The sequence below is a fragment of the Sus scrofa genome, chromosome 6, assembly GCF_000003025.6.
Source record: "Sus scrofa isolate TJ Tabasco breed Duroc chromosome 6, Sscrofa11.1, whole genome shotgun sequence".
Lineage (NCBI taxonomy): Eukaryota > Metazoa > Chordata > Mammalia > Artiodactyla > Suidae > Sus > Sus scrofa.
In genome coordinates this window covers 150,197,091-150,215,048 of record NC_010448.4, presented here as the reverse complement: position 1 = coordinate 150,215,048, position 17,958 = coordinate 150,197,091, and the positions used below count along the sequence as shown (strand labels likewise).

Here is a 17,958-nt window from a genome sequence, read left to right as displayed (position 1 = left end):
CTAGGTTCTCTGGGGAAGTCTCACCTCCTTACTTCAGTTCCACCAGATACTGCTCTGGTCTTCAGCTTCACCCTTTGAACCTTAAACCCTGCCTTAAAATTCATCCCCCCAGTGTCTTTCCCTCCCACCATTAATCCCAAATAGCGGCAACTGTGGTAGGCAAGTCACTGTCATTTTCACCTCTTGGGGCCTTGCTCAAGGGGGAGGCCCATGATTCCCATGAGGGCATGTGAGCCCTTAGCTGCAGATCCGCTCAGTGCATTCTATTCTGAACTGCTTATTTCCAGAGAAGCCAGGAATCTGAATTTTTGTCTGAAATTCCTAAAATTTTAAATATGATAAACCCAATTTTTTGTAAAACTCTATGGACGAAATCCAACAGTCCATGGGAGTAATCCAGTCCGTAGTCCATTTCATAGTCTTCTCCTTTTGCCAAGGAAGAGATTCCTTTAAGACATTAAGACTAGGAGTTCCTGCCGTGGCTCAGCAGAAACGAATGTGACTAGGATGCATGAGGACGTGGGTTGGATCCCTGACCTTGCTCAGTGGATTAAGGATCTGTTGAGCTGTGAGTTGTGGTATAGGTTGCAGACACGGCTCAGATCCCATGTTGCTGTGGCTGTGGTGGAGGCTGGCGGCCATAACTCTGATTCAACCCCTAACCTGGGAACTTCTATATGCCACAGGTACGGCCCTAAAAAGACAAAAAATTAAATAAACTAAAAAATAAAATGAAAATAAGGCAGAAGCAGACCATAGCAAGGGAGAACTTCCTCCCCACCCTCACTTTCTGCTGTAAAGATCTCAAACTCAGTAAACTGGGTCTGTCTGGGCAAGTAACTCTAGCTTTTTTTCCCCTTCTTGGACAGCAGCCGTCCATAGGGAAGAATTCAGAATTTCAAGTGATTTAAGGCTACTAGTCTGGTTGTCCCAGGATGGGCTAGATAGAGCATTTGTGCTATATCCCCTAATACAACTTCCTGCTCAATTACTAAATTCCTTGGGGGCAGCCATGCTTGAAGGCCAGATAGGGACTGTTGTGATCTTCCAGAAAAGGAACAAGCTGGTGAGTCTGCAGAGGTAGTGTTGAAATCAGAGAAGAGGGCAGTCTGGGGATAGAGGCATTGGAAGTGGAGAACATGGCTAAAAAAATGAGCAAAATTCAGAGTGTCTAGGAACAACTAACAGCACATTCAGACCAGATGGGCTGCTCAGGCCTTGGCTGTGATCACTACTGAGTAGCATCAATCTCAGAAATTCTGCAAATAGGATCAAGTTTTGGGAAAAGGTCACTTCTCTGCTGCCTTTGGCTTCCATCCAGTGTCTAGCACCATCCTACCTTTCAAGCTCGTAGGTCAGCGGGGCTAAGACAGTAATGGAGGGGAAGCAGAGAACACACAAAGCCAGGGTTGGACAGGCCAGCATACACCGCTAAGGGATCAGGATGGAGGAAGCCTAAACTTTGGGCCCAGGCAGAACCTTGGTAGGTGATCTCTTCCCCAAACTTCTCAAATGTAAATTCTTTCCGGCTTCAGCCACCAATGCCTCCTTTCCTCCATCTTGGGACTTAAGACTTCCACCCAAACCATCTAAGTGTCTATGTGCACACATGCATGAGCTTGTCCTGGGGATTCATAACTGGAAACACCTTCCTGCTTGTTGCTGCCCTGGAGGCCGTGTGGATGGTTAGGAATCCAAACTAAATAAAATGGATTTTCCTATGTATCAGGAAAAAGATACTCAAAATCCAAATCATACTTTATTGTGTGGCAGTTACAGTGCTGCCAGTCTCTGCTTTTCCTGTGTCACCCTCTACTCATCCAGGGCCACACTGACATTTTTCATGTTTGAATATAAGATGCCAAGATCAAAGTCCATTAAAGTGTCTTGAGTACAGAGCTGGGCTTATATAATTTGATGTTTGTCTCTTAATTGGTGATGGTGGGGACCAGTAATAGCAGTGGAGGCCCCAGGTAGGGGAAAGGAAGGGAGGGCAGGGATTATAGAGACTGAACCAAGGTCATGAGTCCCCACTAGGGGTTGGGGTAGAGGTGAAGAGGGGAGGCAGAGGCAAAGGCATTTGTTGATTTTTCACCCTGCAAACTGGTCCAAGAGCTTGAGATAGGCCTAGCACTGGGGTGTGGTGGCTGGAAAGAAGTGGCCACCAGAGTTGTTAAGGGTGATTAGTGCCAGCAATTCAGCTACACTATTGTATACTCTCCTGAGAGGGGATGACACAGTCGGTGTCCCAAAAAACCTGTAGTGAGGTCAGTGACAAGGGGCCCTGCAGGAGTGCTTCCTGGAGACCAAGGCTTGGGGGACAGAATCCGGATACCAAGATGAAAGGGCAAAGGGAAGCAGGGACCACAGTCTTGGCCAAGGGCACACACAAGGGCTGCCAGCATGACCCCCTGGCTGAAATCAAAGATCCCATCAAAAAGTCCCAGTGTGTTCAGTGCCTGTGCCACCGTTCCAAGGGCTTCCTTCAGACCTCTGCACACCCACACGGTGGGCTGTTTCAGTGCCAAGAAAACATCTGCCTCATGTTTGGAAAACCATCAGCCTTGAAGCTGCTCCTCCAGAGGGCAGGACTCTGGGACCTAGGACAGTCTCGGCACGTGAGCAATGCCACCTCCTCTGCAGCTGAAAGCATTGCAGGCTGCAGTTGGAGAGGGGCTTGGACCCCTCCTATACCTCTTCCAGAGCTGGCCTTGCCTGCAGCCTGGAGCAGCCGGTTCCACCTTTGTTTCACTGTCCATGGCCCCAAGGAGCTGCCAGCATAGAAGTTCATGGGGGCATGAAATGTCCCCCAGGGCCACCGCCACCTCATAGGATGTGAGCATCAGCTGTACTCTAATCAATGGAGAGGTGTGGACATGTCACTTGCATCCACACCTCCCATCAGGAAGAAGGCTGAGGAAGGTCTCAGAGAGCAGCAGCTTCACAAAGGGAAATCCCAAGGCGTGGAGCTGAGATTCCAGGTGCTCCAGAATTTCGAGAATGTCCTGGCCTCCCAAAGTGCCTAGGATAAGGCCTAGGATTTAGCTGAGCAGGCAGAGGCTATGACTTCTTGGGGGTTGGTCTGTGTGCACTGGTGGTCATAGTGCTCTCTGGACAGAACTCCACTCTCCGGGTCACGTTGGTAAGCAGGGACATTGGGGTTGGCAATCATGACAGATTCCAGATGGAAGCAGCCATTTCCAAGATACGCAACAGCCTTCACCTGCTTAGTAGGTGAGGGGATGGGCAGCCCGGAATCTCCCCAGATATGGGGCTTGCACAGTGGGACACTCACAAATACTTAGCTTTCAGCTCTTGAGCAGCTGCCTACAAAGTTGACACAAACTGAATAGTGCTGACCAGCACAAGGACACTCAGGGGAAATGGCTTTCCTTGGAAAACAGCTTTTCCCTCACGGCCAAATGCTGGAAAATTGGACTCAGTCTTTGTGATCCATCAAGTGCTCAAAATTAGGCGGCTTGTAACTAAGCCATTATTGGCTATTTCACCAAATAAAAAAAAGAAAACCCACAAAAACAAAAACAGAAGTAAAAACAACAACCAAAAACCCAATCTCCAGCACAACAGAGTTTGAAAGATGCAAACTGTGGGCAGCCCAAAGTTTGGGGTCAGTTTCTGCTTCTCCAGTGTTCTGGCATCAAGGAGGCCGTGACTATCAGGACACCTACCCCAGGATCCTCTCTCTGGCTTCCCTTGGAGGGGACCAACCTGGGCGCACACTTCCCATATCAACCTTCAAAGATATCTTTTATCCTCAGACCTTGGAAAATGTGAACTTCCAGGCCTGGGAAGAATGCAGTGTCCAAAACAAAATGTAAAGACAAAACCAAAAGCTCTTGCGCTTTCTCCAGAGTGTGTGATGAGATGGAACAGAGGAAGACTTCAGACCATTTACAACAGGGATAAGATCATCAAAGAATCCTGCACTGCTAGGATTCTAACCTATCTCTGCTGTGCTGGGGCTTCCTCAGCAGTATTGTGTGCCTCCCTGTGCTCTAGTCTGACAATCAGAGATACTTTAAGAATTTGGCAAACAAGCATCTCCAGGGTCTCATGTGGGACAAATTTCCTCAAGGGTCAGTCTCATGGACTCAGTCTACCAGTCAGTCCTGACCCCCTTTCCAAAGTCTATTAAGTGAGCCTGTTTCCTGCCTAAAGAACTAGCAGCCAAGAAATTGGCATAGGTTTAAAACATTGGGAGGAGCCTCTCCTCGGGCTGGATTCTTCATACAGTCCTTTCTTTCAAGGTTTCCCCTTTGAAGGCACTGGCCAAATTACTTCCTTTTTTTTTGTTTTGTGTAAATACCAATTTTCAGTTATTTGATTAGTTTTTTTTTTTTTTTTGGTACTTAGCATGTAACAGTGCATTTTGGGGGATGGTAGTGGTAAATTATGGTCTTTTTTTCACTGAGGTATAATTGACATTCAACATATTAGCATCAGGTATATAACATAATTCATTATTTGTATATATTGCAAAACTATATTCTACTTATCATCCATCACCATGCATGCAGAATTTTTTTTCATGTGATGAGAACTTTTCAGATTTACACCATTAACAACTGTCAAATATGCCATACGGTATTACTGCCTACAGTTGCCGTGAGGTTACATTACATCCCCATGACTTATTTATCTTATAAATGGAAGTTTGTAGCTTTTGACACCATTCCCCTCTGGCAACCACCAATCTGTTCTCTGTATCTATAAGCTCATTTTGTGATTTTTTTTAAATGCCACATACAAGTGAGATTGTATGTGTGTATATATATATATATATATATATATATATATATATACACACATATACACACACACATACATATATACACACACATAAATACATATATATGTATTCTTTTTTTACATTCCCTTCCATGGTAGGTTATTACAGGATATTGAGTATAGTTCCCTGTGTTATACAGTAGGGCCTTTTTGGTTATCTATTTTATATAATAGTGTGTATATTTTAATCTCAAACTCCCAGTGTATCCCTCTTCCACCTCTTCTTTGGTAACCTAAGTTCGTTTTTTATGTCTGTAAGTCTATTTCTGTTTTTTAAATAAGTTCATTTGTATCTTTTAGATTCCACATATAAATGATATCATGATATTTGTCTTTGGCTAACTTCATTTAGTATGATAATCTCTAGGTCCATCCATATTGCTGCAAATGGCATTATTTCACTCTTTTTATGGCTGAGTAATATTCCATTGTATGTATGTACTACATCTTCCTTATCCATTCATCTGTCAATGGACACTTAGGTTGCTTTCATGTTTTGCCTATCATAAACAGTGCTGCTATGAACCTTGGGTGCATATCTTTTTAAATTATGGTTTTCTCTGCCTATATGCTCAGGAGTGGGATTGCAGGATCATTTGGTAGCTCTATTTTCAGTTTTTTAAGGAGCCTCCATACTGTTTTCCAATTTACATTCCTAGCAACAGTGTAAGAGGATTCCCTTTTTTCCTGCAGTCTCTCCGGTATTCATTGTGTGTAGACTTTTTGATGATAGCCATTCTGGATGGTGGGAAGTGGTAACTTATAGTAGTTGTTATTTGCATTTCTTCAATAACTAGTGATGTTGAGCATCTTTTCATGTGTTTTTTGGCCATGTGTATGTCTTCTTTGGAGAAATATCTGTGTAGATCTTCTGCCCATTTTTTGATGGGATAATTTTTTTTGGTATTGAGCTGCAGGAGATGTTTATATATTTTGGAGATTAATACCTTGTCAGTCATTTCATTTGCAAATGTTTTCTCCCATTCTGTGGGTTGTCTTTTCATTTTTTTTACAATTTCCTTTGCTGTGCGATAACATTTAAATATAATGAAGCCCCATTTACTTATTTTGGTTTTTATTGTCATTACTCTAGGAGGGGGATCTGAGAAGATATTGCTGTGGTTTATGTCACAGAGGGTTTGGCCTAAGTTTTCCTCTAAGAGTTTTATAGCATTTGGTCTTATATTTAGGTCTTAATCTATTTTGAGTTTATTTTTGTGTATGGTGTTTGGGAATGTTCTGATTTCATTCTTTTACATGTAGCTGTCTAGTTTTCCCAGCAGCACTTATTGAAGGGACTGTCTTTATCTCCATTGTATTTTCTAGACTTGTTTGTCATAGATTAGTGCATGGGTTTAATTCTGGGTATTCTGTCCTGTTCTACTGATTTATATTTCTGTTTTTGTGTCAGTACCATACTGGTTTTTTTTTTTGGTTTGTTTTCGGGGTTTTTTGGGTTTTTTTGTTTTGCTTTTTAGGGCCACACCCATGGCACATGCAAGTTCCCAGGCTAGGGGTCAAATCGGAGCTACAGCTGTCAGCCCACACTGCAGTGAGGCAGAATCCAAGCCTCATCTGCCACCTACACCACAGCTCATGGCAATGCTGAAACCTTAACCCACTGAGCGAGGCCAGGGATTGAACCAGCATCCTCATGGATACTAGTTAGATTCATTTCCACTGCATCAAACAGGAACCCCCCATACTGTTTTGATGACTGTAGCTTTGTAGTATAGTCTGAAGTCAGGAGCCTGATTCCTCCAGCTCCATTTTTCTTTCTTAGGATTTCTTTGGTTACTTGTGGTCTTCTCTGTTTCCATACAAATTTAAAATTTTTTTGTTCTAGGTCTGTGAAAAATGCTATTGGTTATTTGATAGGAATTGCATTAACTCTGTAGATGGCCTTGGGTAATATAGTCATTTTGGCAATATTGATTCTTCCAATTCAAGAGCATGATACATCTTTCCATCTGTGTCATCTTTGATTTCTTTCATCAGCACCTTATAGTTTTTAGAGTACAGGTCTTTTGGCTCCTTCAATATGTTTATTTGCAGGTATTTAATTCCTTTTGATGCAGTGGTAAACGGGATTGTTTCCTTAATTTCTCTTTCTGATCTTTTGCTCTTATTGTATAGGAATGCAAGAGATTTCTCTGTATTATTTTATATCCTGCAACTTTACTGAATTCCTTGATGATCTCTGGTGGCTTTCTGGTAGCATCTTTAGGATATTCTATGTATATAATATGTCATCTGAGAACAGTGACAGTGATACTTCTTTTCCAATTTGGATTCTTTTTTATTTCTTTTTCTTCTCTGATTTCCATGGCTAGGACTTCCAAAGCTATGTTAAATAAGATTGGTGAGAATGGACATCCTTATCTTGTTCCCGATCTTAAAGGAAATGCTTTCAGCTCTTCACCATTGAGTATGTTAGCTGTGGGTTTGTCATATATGGCTTTTATTATGTTGAAGTATGTTCCCTTCAATGCCAACTTTACGGAGAGTTTTTTTTTTTTAATCATAAGTGGATATTGAATTTTTGTTTTTGTCTTTTCTATGGCCACACCCAGGGCATATGGAGGTTCCCAGGCTAGGGGTCTACTTGGGGCTGTGGTCACCGGCCTATGCCAGAGCCATAGCAATACCAGATCCAAGCCATGTCTGTGATCTACACCACAGGTCATGGCAATGCTGGATCCTTAACCCACTGAGCGCAGCCAGAGATCCAACCCACAACCTCATGGTTCCTAGTCAGATTCGTTAACTACCGAGCCACGATGGGAACTCCAATATTGAATTTTATCAAATATTTTTTTGGCATCTGTTGAGATGACCATATGGCTTTTATTCTTCAATTTGTTTCTGTGGTATATATATAAAACACTAGTTGATTTATGGATATTGAAAAATCCTTGCATCCTTGGGATAAATCCCACCTGATAATGGTGTATGATCCTTTTAATCTATTGTTGGGTTTGGTCTGCTAGTTGTTGAGGATTTTTGCATCTATGTTCATCAGTAATATTGGCCTGTAATGTTCTTTTGTGGTATCTTTGTCTAGTTATGGTATCAGAGTGATGCTGACCTCATAGAATCAGTTTGGAAATATTTCTTCCTCTGCAAATTTTTGAAATAATTTCAGAAGGATAGGTAAATATTTGATAGAATTTGCCTTTGAAGCCATCTGGTCTTGGACTTTTGTTTGTTGGGACATTTTTACATTTTAGGGCCAAATTTGCAGCATATGGAATTTCCCAGGCTAGGAAGTTGAATAGGAGCTACAGTTGCTGGCCTATGCCACGCAACAGCAATGAAGGATCCAAGCTATGTCTGTAGCCTACACCACAGCTCACAGCAATGCAGGATCCCCAACCCACTGAATGAGGCCAGGGATTGAACCCTCATCCTTATGGATACTAGTCAGATTCGTTTCTGCTGCACCACAATGGGAGCTACCTGTTGGGAGTTTTTAAATCACAGACTCAATTTCAGTACTTGTAATTGGTCTGTTTGTATTTTTTATTTCTTCCTTGTTCAGTCTTGGGAGATTGTACCTTTTTAAGAATTTGTCTGTTAAAAGATTGTCCATTTTATTGGCATATAGTTGTTTGTAGTAGTTTCTTATGGCCCTTTGTGTTTCTGCAGTGTTGGTTGTAATTTCTCATTTTTCATTTCTAATTATATTGATTTGGGCCCTCTCCCTGTTTTTCTTAGTGAGTCTGGCTAAAGGTTTACCCATTTTGTTTATCTTTTCAGACTCAGCTTTTATTTTTTTGATTTTTTTCTATTTTTGTTTTTTCATCTCTGTTTCATTTATTTCTGCTCTGACCCTTATGATTTTTCCCCTTCTACTAACCTTGGGTTTTGTTTGGTCTTCCTTCTCTAGTTAGTTTAAGCGTAACATTAGGTTATTTAAGATTTTTCTTGTTTCCTAAGGTAAGCTTTTATTGCTCTAAACTTCCCTCTTAGATCTGCTTTTTCTTCATCCCATAGGTTTTGGAGTGTCGTGTTTTCATTTTCACTTCTCTCTAGGTATTTTTTTATTTCCTCTTTGATTTATTAAGTTATCCAGTGGTTGTTTAGCAGCATATTGTTTAGCATACATGTGTTTGGTTTTTTGCAGTTTTTTCCTTGCAGTTGATTTCTAATCTCAGTGTTGTGGTCAGAAAAGATGCTTGATACATTTTCAGTTTTGTTAAACTTACTGAGGCTTTCTTTGTGGCTGAGCATGTGACCTATCCTGGAGAATGTTCCGTGTGCACTTGAAAATAAGTTCTGCTGCTTTCAGATGTGATGCTCTATAAATATCAATTAAGTCCATTGGTCTAAGGCATCTTTTAAGGCCTGTGTTTCCTTATTGATTTTCTGTCTGGATGGTCTGCCCCTTGATATAAGTGTATTAAAGTCCCCCCTATTATTGTGGTACTGTCAATTTCTCCTTTTTATTTATTTCTTTTTTTTTTTTGTCTTTTGTCTTTTTGTTGTTGTTGTTGTTGCTATTTCTTGGGCCGCTCCCGCGGCATATGGAGGTTCCCAGGCTAGGGGTTGAATCGGAGCTGTAGCCACCGGCCTTCGCCAGAGCCACAGCAACGCGGGATCCGAGCCGCATCTGTGACCTACACCACAGCTCATGGCAACGCCGGATCGTTAACCCACTGAGCAAGGGCAGGGACCGAACCCGCAAGCTCATGGTTCCTAGTCGGATTCGTTAACCACTGCGCCATGACGGGAACTCCTCCTTTTTATTTCTGTTAACATTTGCCTTATATATTGAGGTGCTCCTATGTTGGGTGCATATATATTTTCAATTGTTATATTTTCTTCTTGGATTGATCCCTTGATCATTATGTAGTGTCCTTCTTTTTCTCTTGCAACATTCTTTATTTTACAGTCTGTTTTGTCTGATATAAGTATTGCTACTCCAGCTTTTTTTTTTTTTTTTTTTGGCCATGCCCACAGCATTCAAAATTCCTAAGATTTAATCCAGAGATTAAACCATGCCACAGCAATGACCATGCAAAATCCTTAACTACTAGCCCACCAGGGAACTCCTTCTCTAGCTTTCTTTTAAATTTTATTTGCATGGAATATCTTTTACCATTTCCGCACTTTCAGTCTCTATGTATGTCTGGACAGTATATATATGGGTCTTATTTTTGTATCTATTGATCCAGACTATGTCTTTTGGTTGGAACATTTAATCCATTTACATTTAAGATAATTACCAATGTTTATTTTCTTATTGCTATTTTGTTAGTTGTTTTGGATTTGTTTTTGTAGCTATTTTTTTTTTCCTTTCCTCTTTTGTTCCATTCTCTGTGATCTGATGATTTTCTTTAGTGTTGTGTTTGGATTCCTTTTTCTTATTTGTATGTATATCTATTATGGGTTTTTGACTTGAGGTTACCATGAGGTTTTGATATAGAAGTGTATGTGTATATATATATATATATAATTATTTTAAATTATTGATGTCTTGATTTCAAGTGCATTTCAAATATCCTGCATTTGTACTCTCCTCCTCTCATGTTTATTTTTTTAAATATCATATTTTTGTGTGAATGGTTTCCTATCTTTACTCTATGTATGCTTTTACCAGTGAACTTCCTCACTTTGTAATTTTATTTTTGCTAGATGTAACTTTTTCTTTCTGCCTAGAGAGGTTACTTTAGCATTTTTTGTAAAACTGGTTTGGTGGTGCTGAATTATGTTTTGCTTGTATGTAAAGCTTTTAATTTCTCCTTCAAATCTGAATGAGAGCCTTACTGGGTATAATATTCTTAGTTGTAGGTTTTTCTCTTTTATCACTTTAAATTTAAAGTGCCACTCTCTTCTAGTTTGCAGAGTTTCTGCTGAAAAATCACCTGATAACCTATAGGGGATCCTTTTTATGTTATATGTTGCTTTTCCTTCATTGATTTTAATATTTTCTCTTTAATTTTTGTGAATTTGATTACTATGTGTCTTGCTGTGTTCCTCCTCGAGTTGATCCTCTCTCTGCTTCCAGGACTTGTATGACTGCTACGTTTTTCCATGTTAGGGAATTTTTTAGCTATTACATCTTCAATTGTTTTTTCAGACCGTTTCTCTCTCTCTTCTTTGTCTGAGACCCCTAAATGTGAATATTAGTGCATTTGACATTGTCCCAGAAATCTCTCAAATTGTCCTCATTTCTTTTCATTTTTTTTCTTCTGTTCTGTGGCAGTGATTTCCACGAATCTGTCTTCCAACTCACTTATCCATTCTTCTGTCTTAATTATTCTTCTGTTACTTCTGGTGTATTTTTCATTTCAGTTTTTATACTCTTCAGCTGTTTGGTTATTCTTTATATTTTCTAACTCTTTGTTAAAAATTTCTTGTAGGAGTTCCCGTCGTGGCGCAGTAGTTAACCAATCCGACTAGGAACCATGAGGTTGTGGGTTCGGTCCCTGCCCTTGCTCAGTGGGTTAACGATCCGGCGTTGCTGTGAGCTGTGGTGTAGGTTGCAGACACGGCTCGGATCCCGCGTTGCTGTGGCTCTGGCAAAGGCCGGTGGCTACAGCTCCGATTCAACCCCTAGCCTGGGAACCTCCATATGCCGCGGGAGCGGCCCAAGAAATAGCAACAATAACAACAACAACAACAACAACAACAGCAACAACAACAAAAAGACAAAAAGACAAAAAAAAAAACCAAAAAAAACTTCTTGTAACTTCTTGCTCTCTGCATCCATTCTTTCTCCAAGTTCATAGATCCTTTTTATGATCGTTACTCCGAATTCCTTCTCAGGTAGATTACCTGTCTTCATGTCACTTAGTTGTTCTCCTGGGGTTTTATCTTGCTCCTTCATCTGGATCATATTCCTCTGCCATCTCATTTTTTCTAAATTCTATTTTAATTTTATGTATGTGGGAGGTTAGTTATATTTCTTGACCTTGGAGAAGCAGCCTCTGTAGGGGATGCCCTATATGTCCCAGCAGTACACTTCCCTCTCATCACCCAATGTCAAGGGACCAGTTGGTTCCAGGGTGGTTCCTGACCTGTGTTTGTGGACTCAGTTTTGCAGGCTGTGGGACTGTGTATTTCTTGCTTATGGTATCTTCTCCATGATGGGTGAGGCTGGTCTAAAGGCCTGTGCAGGTATCCTGGAGGGAGGGGGCAGTACCTACCAACTGGTGAGTGGAGTTAGGCCTTGCCCTCTGGTGAGCAGGGCTGTGTCAGTGGGCATGTCTAGAGATGTGTGTGGGCTCAGAAATTCTTTAGGTTGCCTTTCTGTTGATGGGTGGGACCGTGTTCCCACTCTATTGGTTGTTTAGCCTGAGGCATACCAGCATTGGAGCCTAGAGGCTGTTGGTTGGGGCCAGGTCTTGGTGCCAGTGTCCCAAGTGAGTACTCCATCATATGTTCACCACCAGATTTTATGTCCCAGAGTTACAGCTGCCTCTCATCTCCCTGGGTGACCCTCCAAGGCCAGCAGGTAAGTCTGGACTAGGCTCCTATGAAGTCATTGGTTTTGCCCTGGGTTCCAGTACACAGTGACCTTGTGTGCATCCTCCAAGAGCAGAGTGTCTGTTTTCCCTAATCCTGTGGAGGGGAGCTCCTGCAATCAAAGATTTGATCTAAATCAAGTACTCTTGGGGTTCCTTCTCCCAATACCAGACTCCCAGGCTGAGGAACCTGACATGGTGCTCAGAACTCTCACTCCCATGGGAGAACTTCTGTTATATAATTATTCTCCAGTTTGGGGGCCATCCACCCAGAGGATATGGGATTTGATTATGTCACAAGTGATTATTTCCTATTATTGTGATTTCTTCTTTGTCTTTAGATGTATAGTATCTTTTTGGTAGTTTCCAGTCTTTTTTATTGATGGTTCTTCAGCAGCTGTAATTTTGGTGTGCTCATGAAAGGAGGTGAGCTCAAGGTCTCTACTGCACTATCTTGTCAGAGCTTCTGTCCAAAGGCCATACTTCTTAACTCAAGCTGATGGTGGTTTCCAGATTCCTTTTTTTTTTTTTTTTTTTTTTTTTTTTTTTTTTTTTTGAGAAGCCACCTGGATTTGCTGAACCTACCACCCCAAGATGAAAATAAAAAAGATTATTTGGGCCCTCAATATCAAAGCCATAGAATATACCAATTTAAGTTCTTCAAAGGAAATACTTATACCTTAGGATCTTGGCTTGGTAAATAGATTTCCTACTCTAGTGTTTCTCAGGCTTGACTAAGGTACTGAATGACTCCTCCTCCTCTTTCTGATTCTCTCCTTCCTTCCAGTTTTAAACAGAATTGGATTTTTTTTAATCATCAAAGTTAAAGACATAGCAATAACAACAACAACAACAACAACAGTATCTCTTGGAGCTTGTCACAATCTGCTGTTCACCACTTAGTCATGACACCATTAAATTAATTCCAGCAAAAGTCTAAGGAATTCATTTACCCTGTTCAGCACACCAGGGCAATTGCTAATAGACTAGACAGCTAGAGCAATAACAGTAGAACATCTTATTTAAACTTTTGAGATAATAAAACACTTCAGAAGGGGAAACCCTTGTGACGTTCTCTTTGTTTTGTACCAGGATCATTAATGTTTTATAGCTGCTGCATACTTTAAGGTTTAAAGCATAAAATAAGCAAGCATGCTCAATAGTACTCTTGAAATAAGGTCTGCACTGTAATTTTTAGAGGTGTAAAGTTGAAGTGTCAAGCAAGTCTAAATGACCCTTACTGGTCATCAGGACTGCTTCAAATGGACCAACATCTAAATAAGTAACATTCCTATGTATTCCACAGGTTTTAGAATCAGCCTGCTTATACTTTCCACATTCACATGGATATTATAAAGACAGCAATCTTGCATCACTTCTCTGAAATTTCTTGCCTTCCTTCATTATTTCTTTAGTATTTTTTCCTAGTGGGTGAATTATTTTTGAAAAAATCTGAATCATCCAAACATAGTTCATCTGGTATAAGTTGGCGTGTCCCATTAGCAGTTAATAATGACGTCTTCAGCTGTCTTTACTTTCTCTAACACACTATGCAAACAAAATTCCTGCAAATCAGAGTGAGGTGGGCCATGTTTTCGAGTCTTGTTACTTGGTAGAACAGTGGTGGTGCCAACCAGTGTCTTTGGCTATGAAACTTTGTTGCCTACAAAGGCGATAATCATTGGCACCCCATTTGGCAGGACATCACCTCAGCCACATTAGGTCAGGCTGCAAAGGAAGAAGGCTTTGGAACCAGTTGTCTCTGGGGTACATGAATTGGTGTCCCAGCTGCCCCAGTTGATGGAGTGTGCAGTTGAGGTGCATGCGCCCAGATGTTGGGAGTGGTAGAGTGGAGGTGACCTGAGTGTGCTGGCTGGGGCCAGGAGTCCACCTGGACCCAGGCCTCAAAACCAACAGAGTAGGGAGTCCCTGGTGGCTCAGCAGGTTAAGGATCTAGCATTGTCACGGCTGTGGCTCATTCGATCCTTGAGCTTCTGCATGCCATGGGCATGGCCAAAAAAAACCCCAAACCAACAGGGTATCATAAGGTCAGCCGCTGATCCACTTCCTCAAAAACCAAAGGCCTCACAGGCTTGACTTTTTTTTTAATCATACACACGGCATGTGGAAGTTCCCAGGTGAAGAATGGAACCTGCACCACAGCTGTAACCAGAGCCACAGCAGTGACAACACTGCTTAATCCATGGTGCCACCAGGGAGCTCCCAGGCCTGACTTCTTTTAAAGAAAAAAGAATTTGTTATAAAATTTTCTGTTAACGCCATTACTTAATGCTGAACTTTCTGCATATTAAACTCCTTGGACTTACAGCTTCTGTGCCACTGTAAAATGGAAACAGACTTATATCTGAATTATAAGCAAAGCTGCAAGGCCAATGAAATTAGAAATATTAATACATTAATATAACCCTTTCTGCGATGTTGTTTTTCTGGAATATAATAGTTGCTCACAGCATGATGATGGTCTGTCTACTCCAGAACAGGCTCTTTCGTCGGTGGTGGGTTGTGGTTTTTTTTTTTTTTGGCCATGCCCATGGCATGCAGAAGTTCCCAGGCCAGGGACTGAACACAAGCCACACCAGTGATGCCTAATCCTTAGCCATTAGACCACCAGGGAACTCCAAGAACAGGCTTTTTGCATCTATTTTGGGGAAACCTAATCCTCACAGGGCATTTCTCTCTTCAGACCAGCCTTCCTTCTCCCAGGGTACCAAGGACAGAAGCCACTCTATCACTATAGGGCAAAGACACGGAAGATGCTTATATTAAGCTTTGTTCTTATCCTTTCTAAAGTAAAACACAAAATTGAATTGTTCCTGAGACCACACAGACTCCCCCCAAAACCATTGTTTGAAAAATTCTGAATTCGGCTGGCAAATTATCAAAAGACTAAGGCAGCAACACCTGATACAAGAGTGGTTACCTCAGAAGCAATACCTCTGCCATGTCACCCAGGGTGAGGGCATGGGCTGCACCCCCCCTGCAGCCCCAGAGCCCCACTCACCTCTGCCAGGGCCTTAGAAGCAGAGACCTCTGTGTTCCGAATGGAGCCCACGAACACCAGGGGCAGAAAGCTTATCTGTCTGTAGGGACCTTTATCCTTGTCTGTTCATGCTTCTGATGATTCCAAAGTTGGGCCTGGCTGCCTGGCAGTAGGTCTCTCAGACTAGGATGGAGCTCCTTTGGGAAGAAAGATGTATGGCAAGCTCTCTGCCATAGGAGAATTTATATTCTCATTAGGAAAATTTTAATTTTAAAAATTGCGTGTCCAAAACCAGTTTAAAACTTCAGGCAGCAGAGATTATAAAGAACCTGCCTGGTTTCTCCCTTCCCTCACTGCGCTTCATCCAACCCCTCGGGACTAGCAGTTCCCTGAAGCTGCTGTGCTCTCTTTGCCTCTGCCTGGTCCGCGTGTGCTTGTCACTGCTGCAAACTACTCTCCCCTGAACTTTTTTTTTTTTTTTCCTGTCTTTTTGCCTTTTCTAGGGCTGCTCCCGCAGCATATAGAGATCCCCAGGCTAGGGGTCAGTTTTCCAGGGCAATGACTTTGTCACCCATGATATTGTCTAGTCCCCTCCCTTCTTCTGGGTCTTTGTCCCCTCCCCTCCCTGTTTAGCCTCGATTCCTTCTTACAGAGCCAAAGCAAGAAACTGCAGTCAGGTGAGCTCAGAGTAAATTGTCGCAACAGAGTCTGTCGTACTCTGTGAGCCTGACGAGACAGTTGCAGCCAAGGACACTGGTAACCTTTTCCAAACCTGCTGCTTGTCAGGGAAACCAGCAGGCCTGGCTGGAGGAAATGCTAATGCGTTCCGGAAAGGTCAAGCTGGCCCAGCGGTGCACGCACCACCTCAGGTGCTAAACATCTTGGGCTTGCATAAAAGAAATGAGACAGTTTTCCAGTAGAAAGGACCTAGTTCAATAAAACTGGAGTGGAGGCAGGCTTTGCGTGGCCATGGGGTACAAGGAAAGTGCTTAGGGCTGCCATGGGTCTGGGCTAAGCTTAGCCTCGCTGGATCATTGTACCAATCCTGGAAGCTGAGCTGGGGCTCCCCAAGCCAGCGGATAATACCATGTCATTCTTCTTGATTTTGGAAGACAGACTCTTTTTTTTTTTTTGTCTTTTTAGGGCTACACCCTCCACATATGGAGGTTCCCAGGCTGGGGGTTGAATTGGAGCTATAGATGCTGGCCTACCCCACAACCCCAGCAACGTGGGATCCAAGCCTTGTCTGTGACCTACATGACAGCTCACGGCAACACCAGATCCTTAATCCACTGAGCAAGGCCGGGGATTGAACCTGAGTCCTCAGGGATGCTAGTCAGATTCATTTCCATTCCCCTGGGGGTTGTGTCACATGGTGGGAGGGGAGCAAGGGCATGGTGCCTGGAAGCAGCTGTGTCTGGAAGTATTGTTCAACTATCCAGCTTCTAGATTTACTAATCCTCTTTTGTCTGTTTTCTTAATCATTAATTGCTGACTTTGATGCCTCCTTATTCTACTTTCTTTGGGTTTATTTCGCTGTTTTTCTAACTTCTTGGGAAAAAAGAGTCCTCATGCATCCCCCCCGCCACACCGTGGAAATTCGTACAACTGGATCTTCCTCTGAGGTAGTGGACATGCGCCCTCTGTCGACGTTCCAGGACATGACACTCACTGGAGATGGCTTTGGGGGATTTGTGTGCTTTCCTAGATATTTTGGAACCTTAAATCAAAAGGACTAGACAAGAACCCTGGGTGAGATTTGCATATGCAGAAATTGGGCATGGTTATGTCGAAAACAGGCTCTTCACCCTTCAGAGCTTTTCATTTTATTCACAATGAACAAAACATCAGCGAATTGTGGCTGTTGCTGGGACTGGGGTAATTGCACCTTACCTATCTGGGCAGCCTATATTCAGGGGAAAATAGCAAGGGTGCTTTCTTTCAGATGACAATTTTTGTCAAAGGGCATTCAACTAGAGGGAAAAAAAACCCAAAAAGGAATATATTCCCTTCATTTTAGAGAAGATTTGCTACACATTTCTTTCAAGCGGAGGTCTCTCTTAGAGGTACTGAAAATATTATTCAGTTTACAAAGATTGTGGATAAAGCCTTTCTTCCATGAAATGGTGTGTAAAGAATGTCTTGCAGGCCCTCAATAAATGTTAGTTATCCCCCCTCACTTCCCAGTCCCAGTAAATTTCTGGGCAAATCAGGCCTGGTGTTCTGTCACAGGGAGCTATGGTCTTCCTGCTTAGAAATTAGATTAGGTCTTCTCGTCTGGGGCCAGATGCATCTGTGTCTCTCCAGCCAGAGGCCGTGCACGCACCAGCCTTGCTTGGCCTTTCCAGCACGCATCAGCATCCACCCCCACTCGGCCCGCTGGTTTTATCTGATGTCTGCAGCAGGATAATCACTTTGGAAGTTGCTGGGAAGGTCTCCTGGTTCGGGAGGGCTGTGGAAAAAAGTTACCTGTACAGTCATATGGGACTTACCACCAGCACATGCTCACACTGACCATGGTGGGCTCTGGGAGAAAAGGGAAAGCCTATCCAGATTTGAGGTACCTATTCTAGCCCCATGATTGAGTCAAGGCTAAGCCAGGGCCAGAAAAAGAGGAAGATAGAGAAGAGTGACCAAAGGGCTTCCAAAGGGGCCAGTGAAGAAACGTCAGGGCCAAGA

The 17,958-nt window shown here is 42.4% G+C and overlaps 1 pseudogene; it reads right to left on the bottom strand.

The window, feature by feature from the left end:
• LOC110261403 lies at window positions 663-16,942 on the bottom strand (annotated as a pseudogene).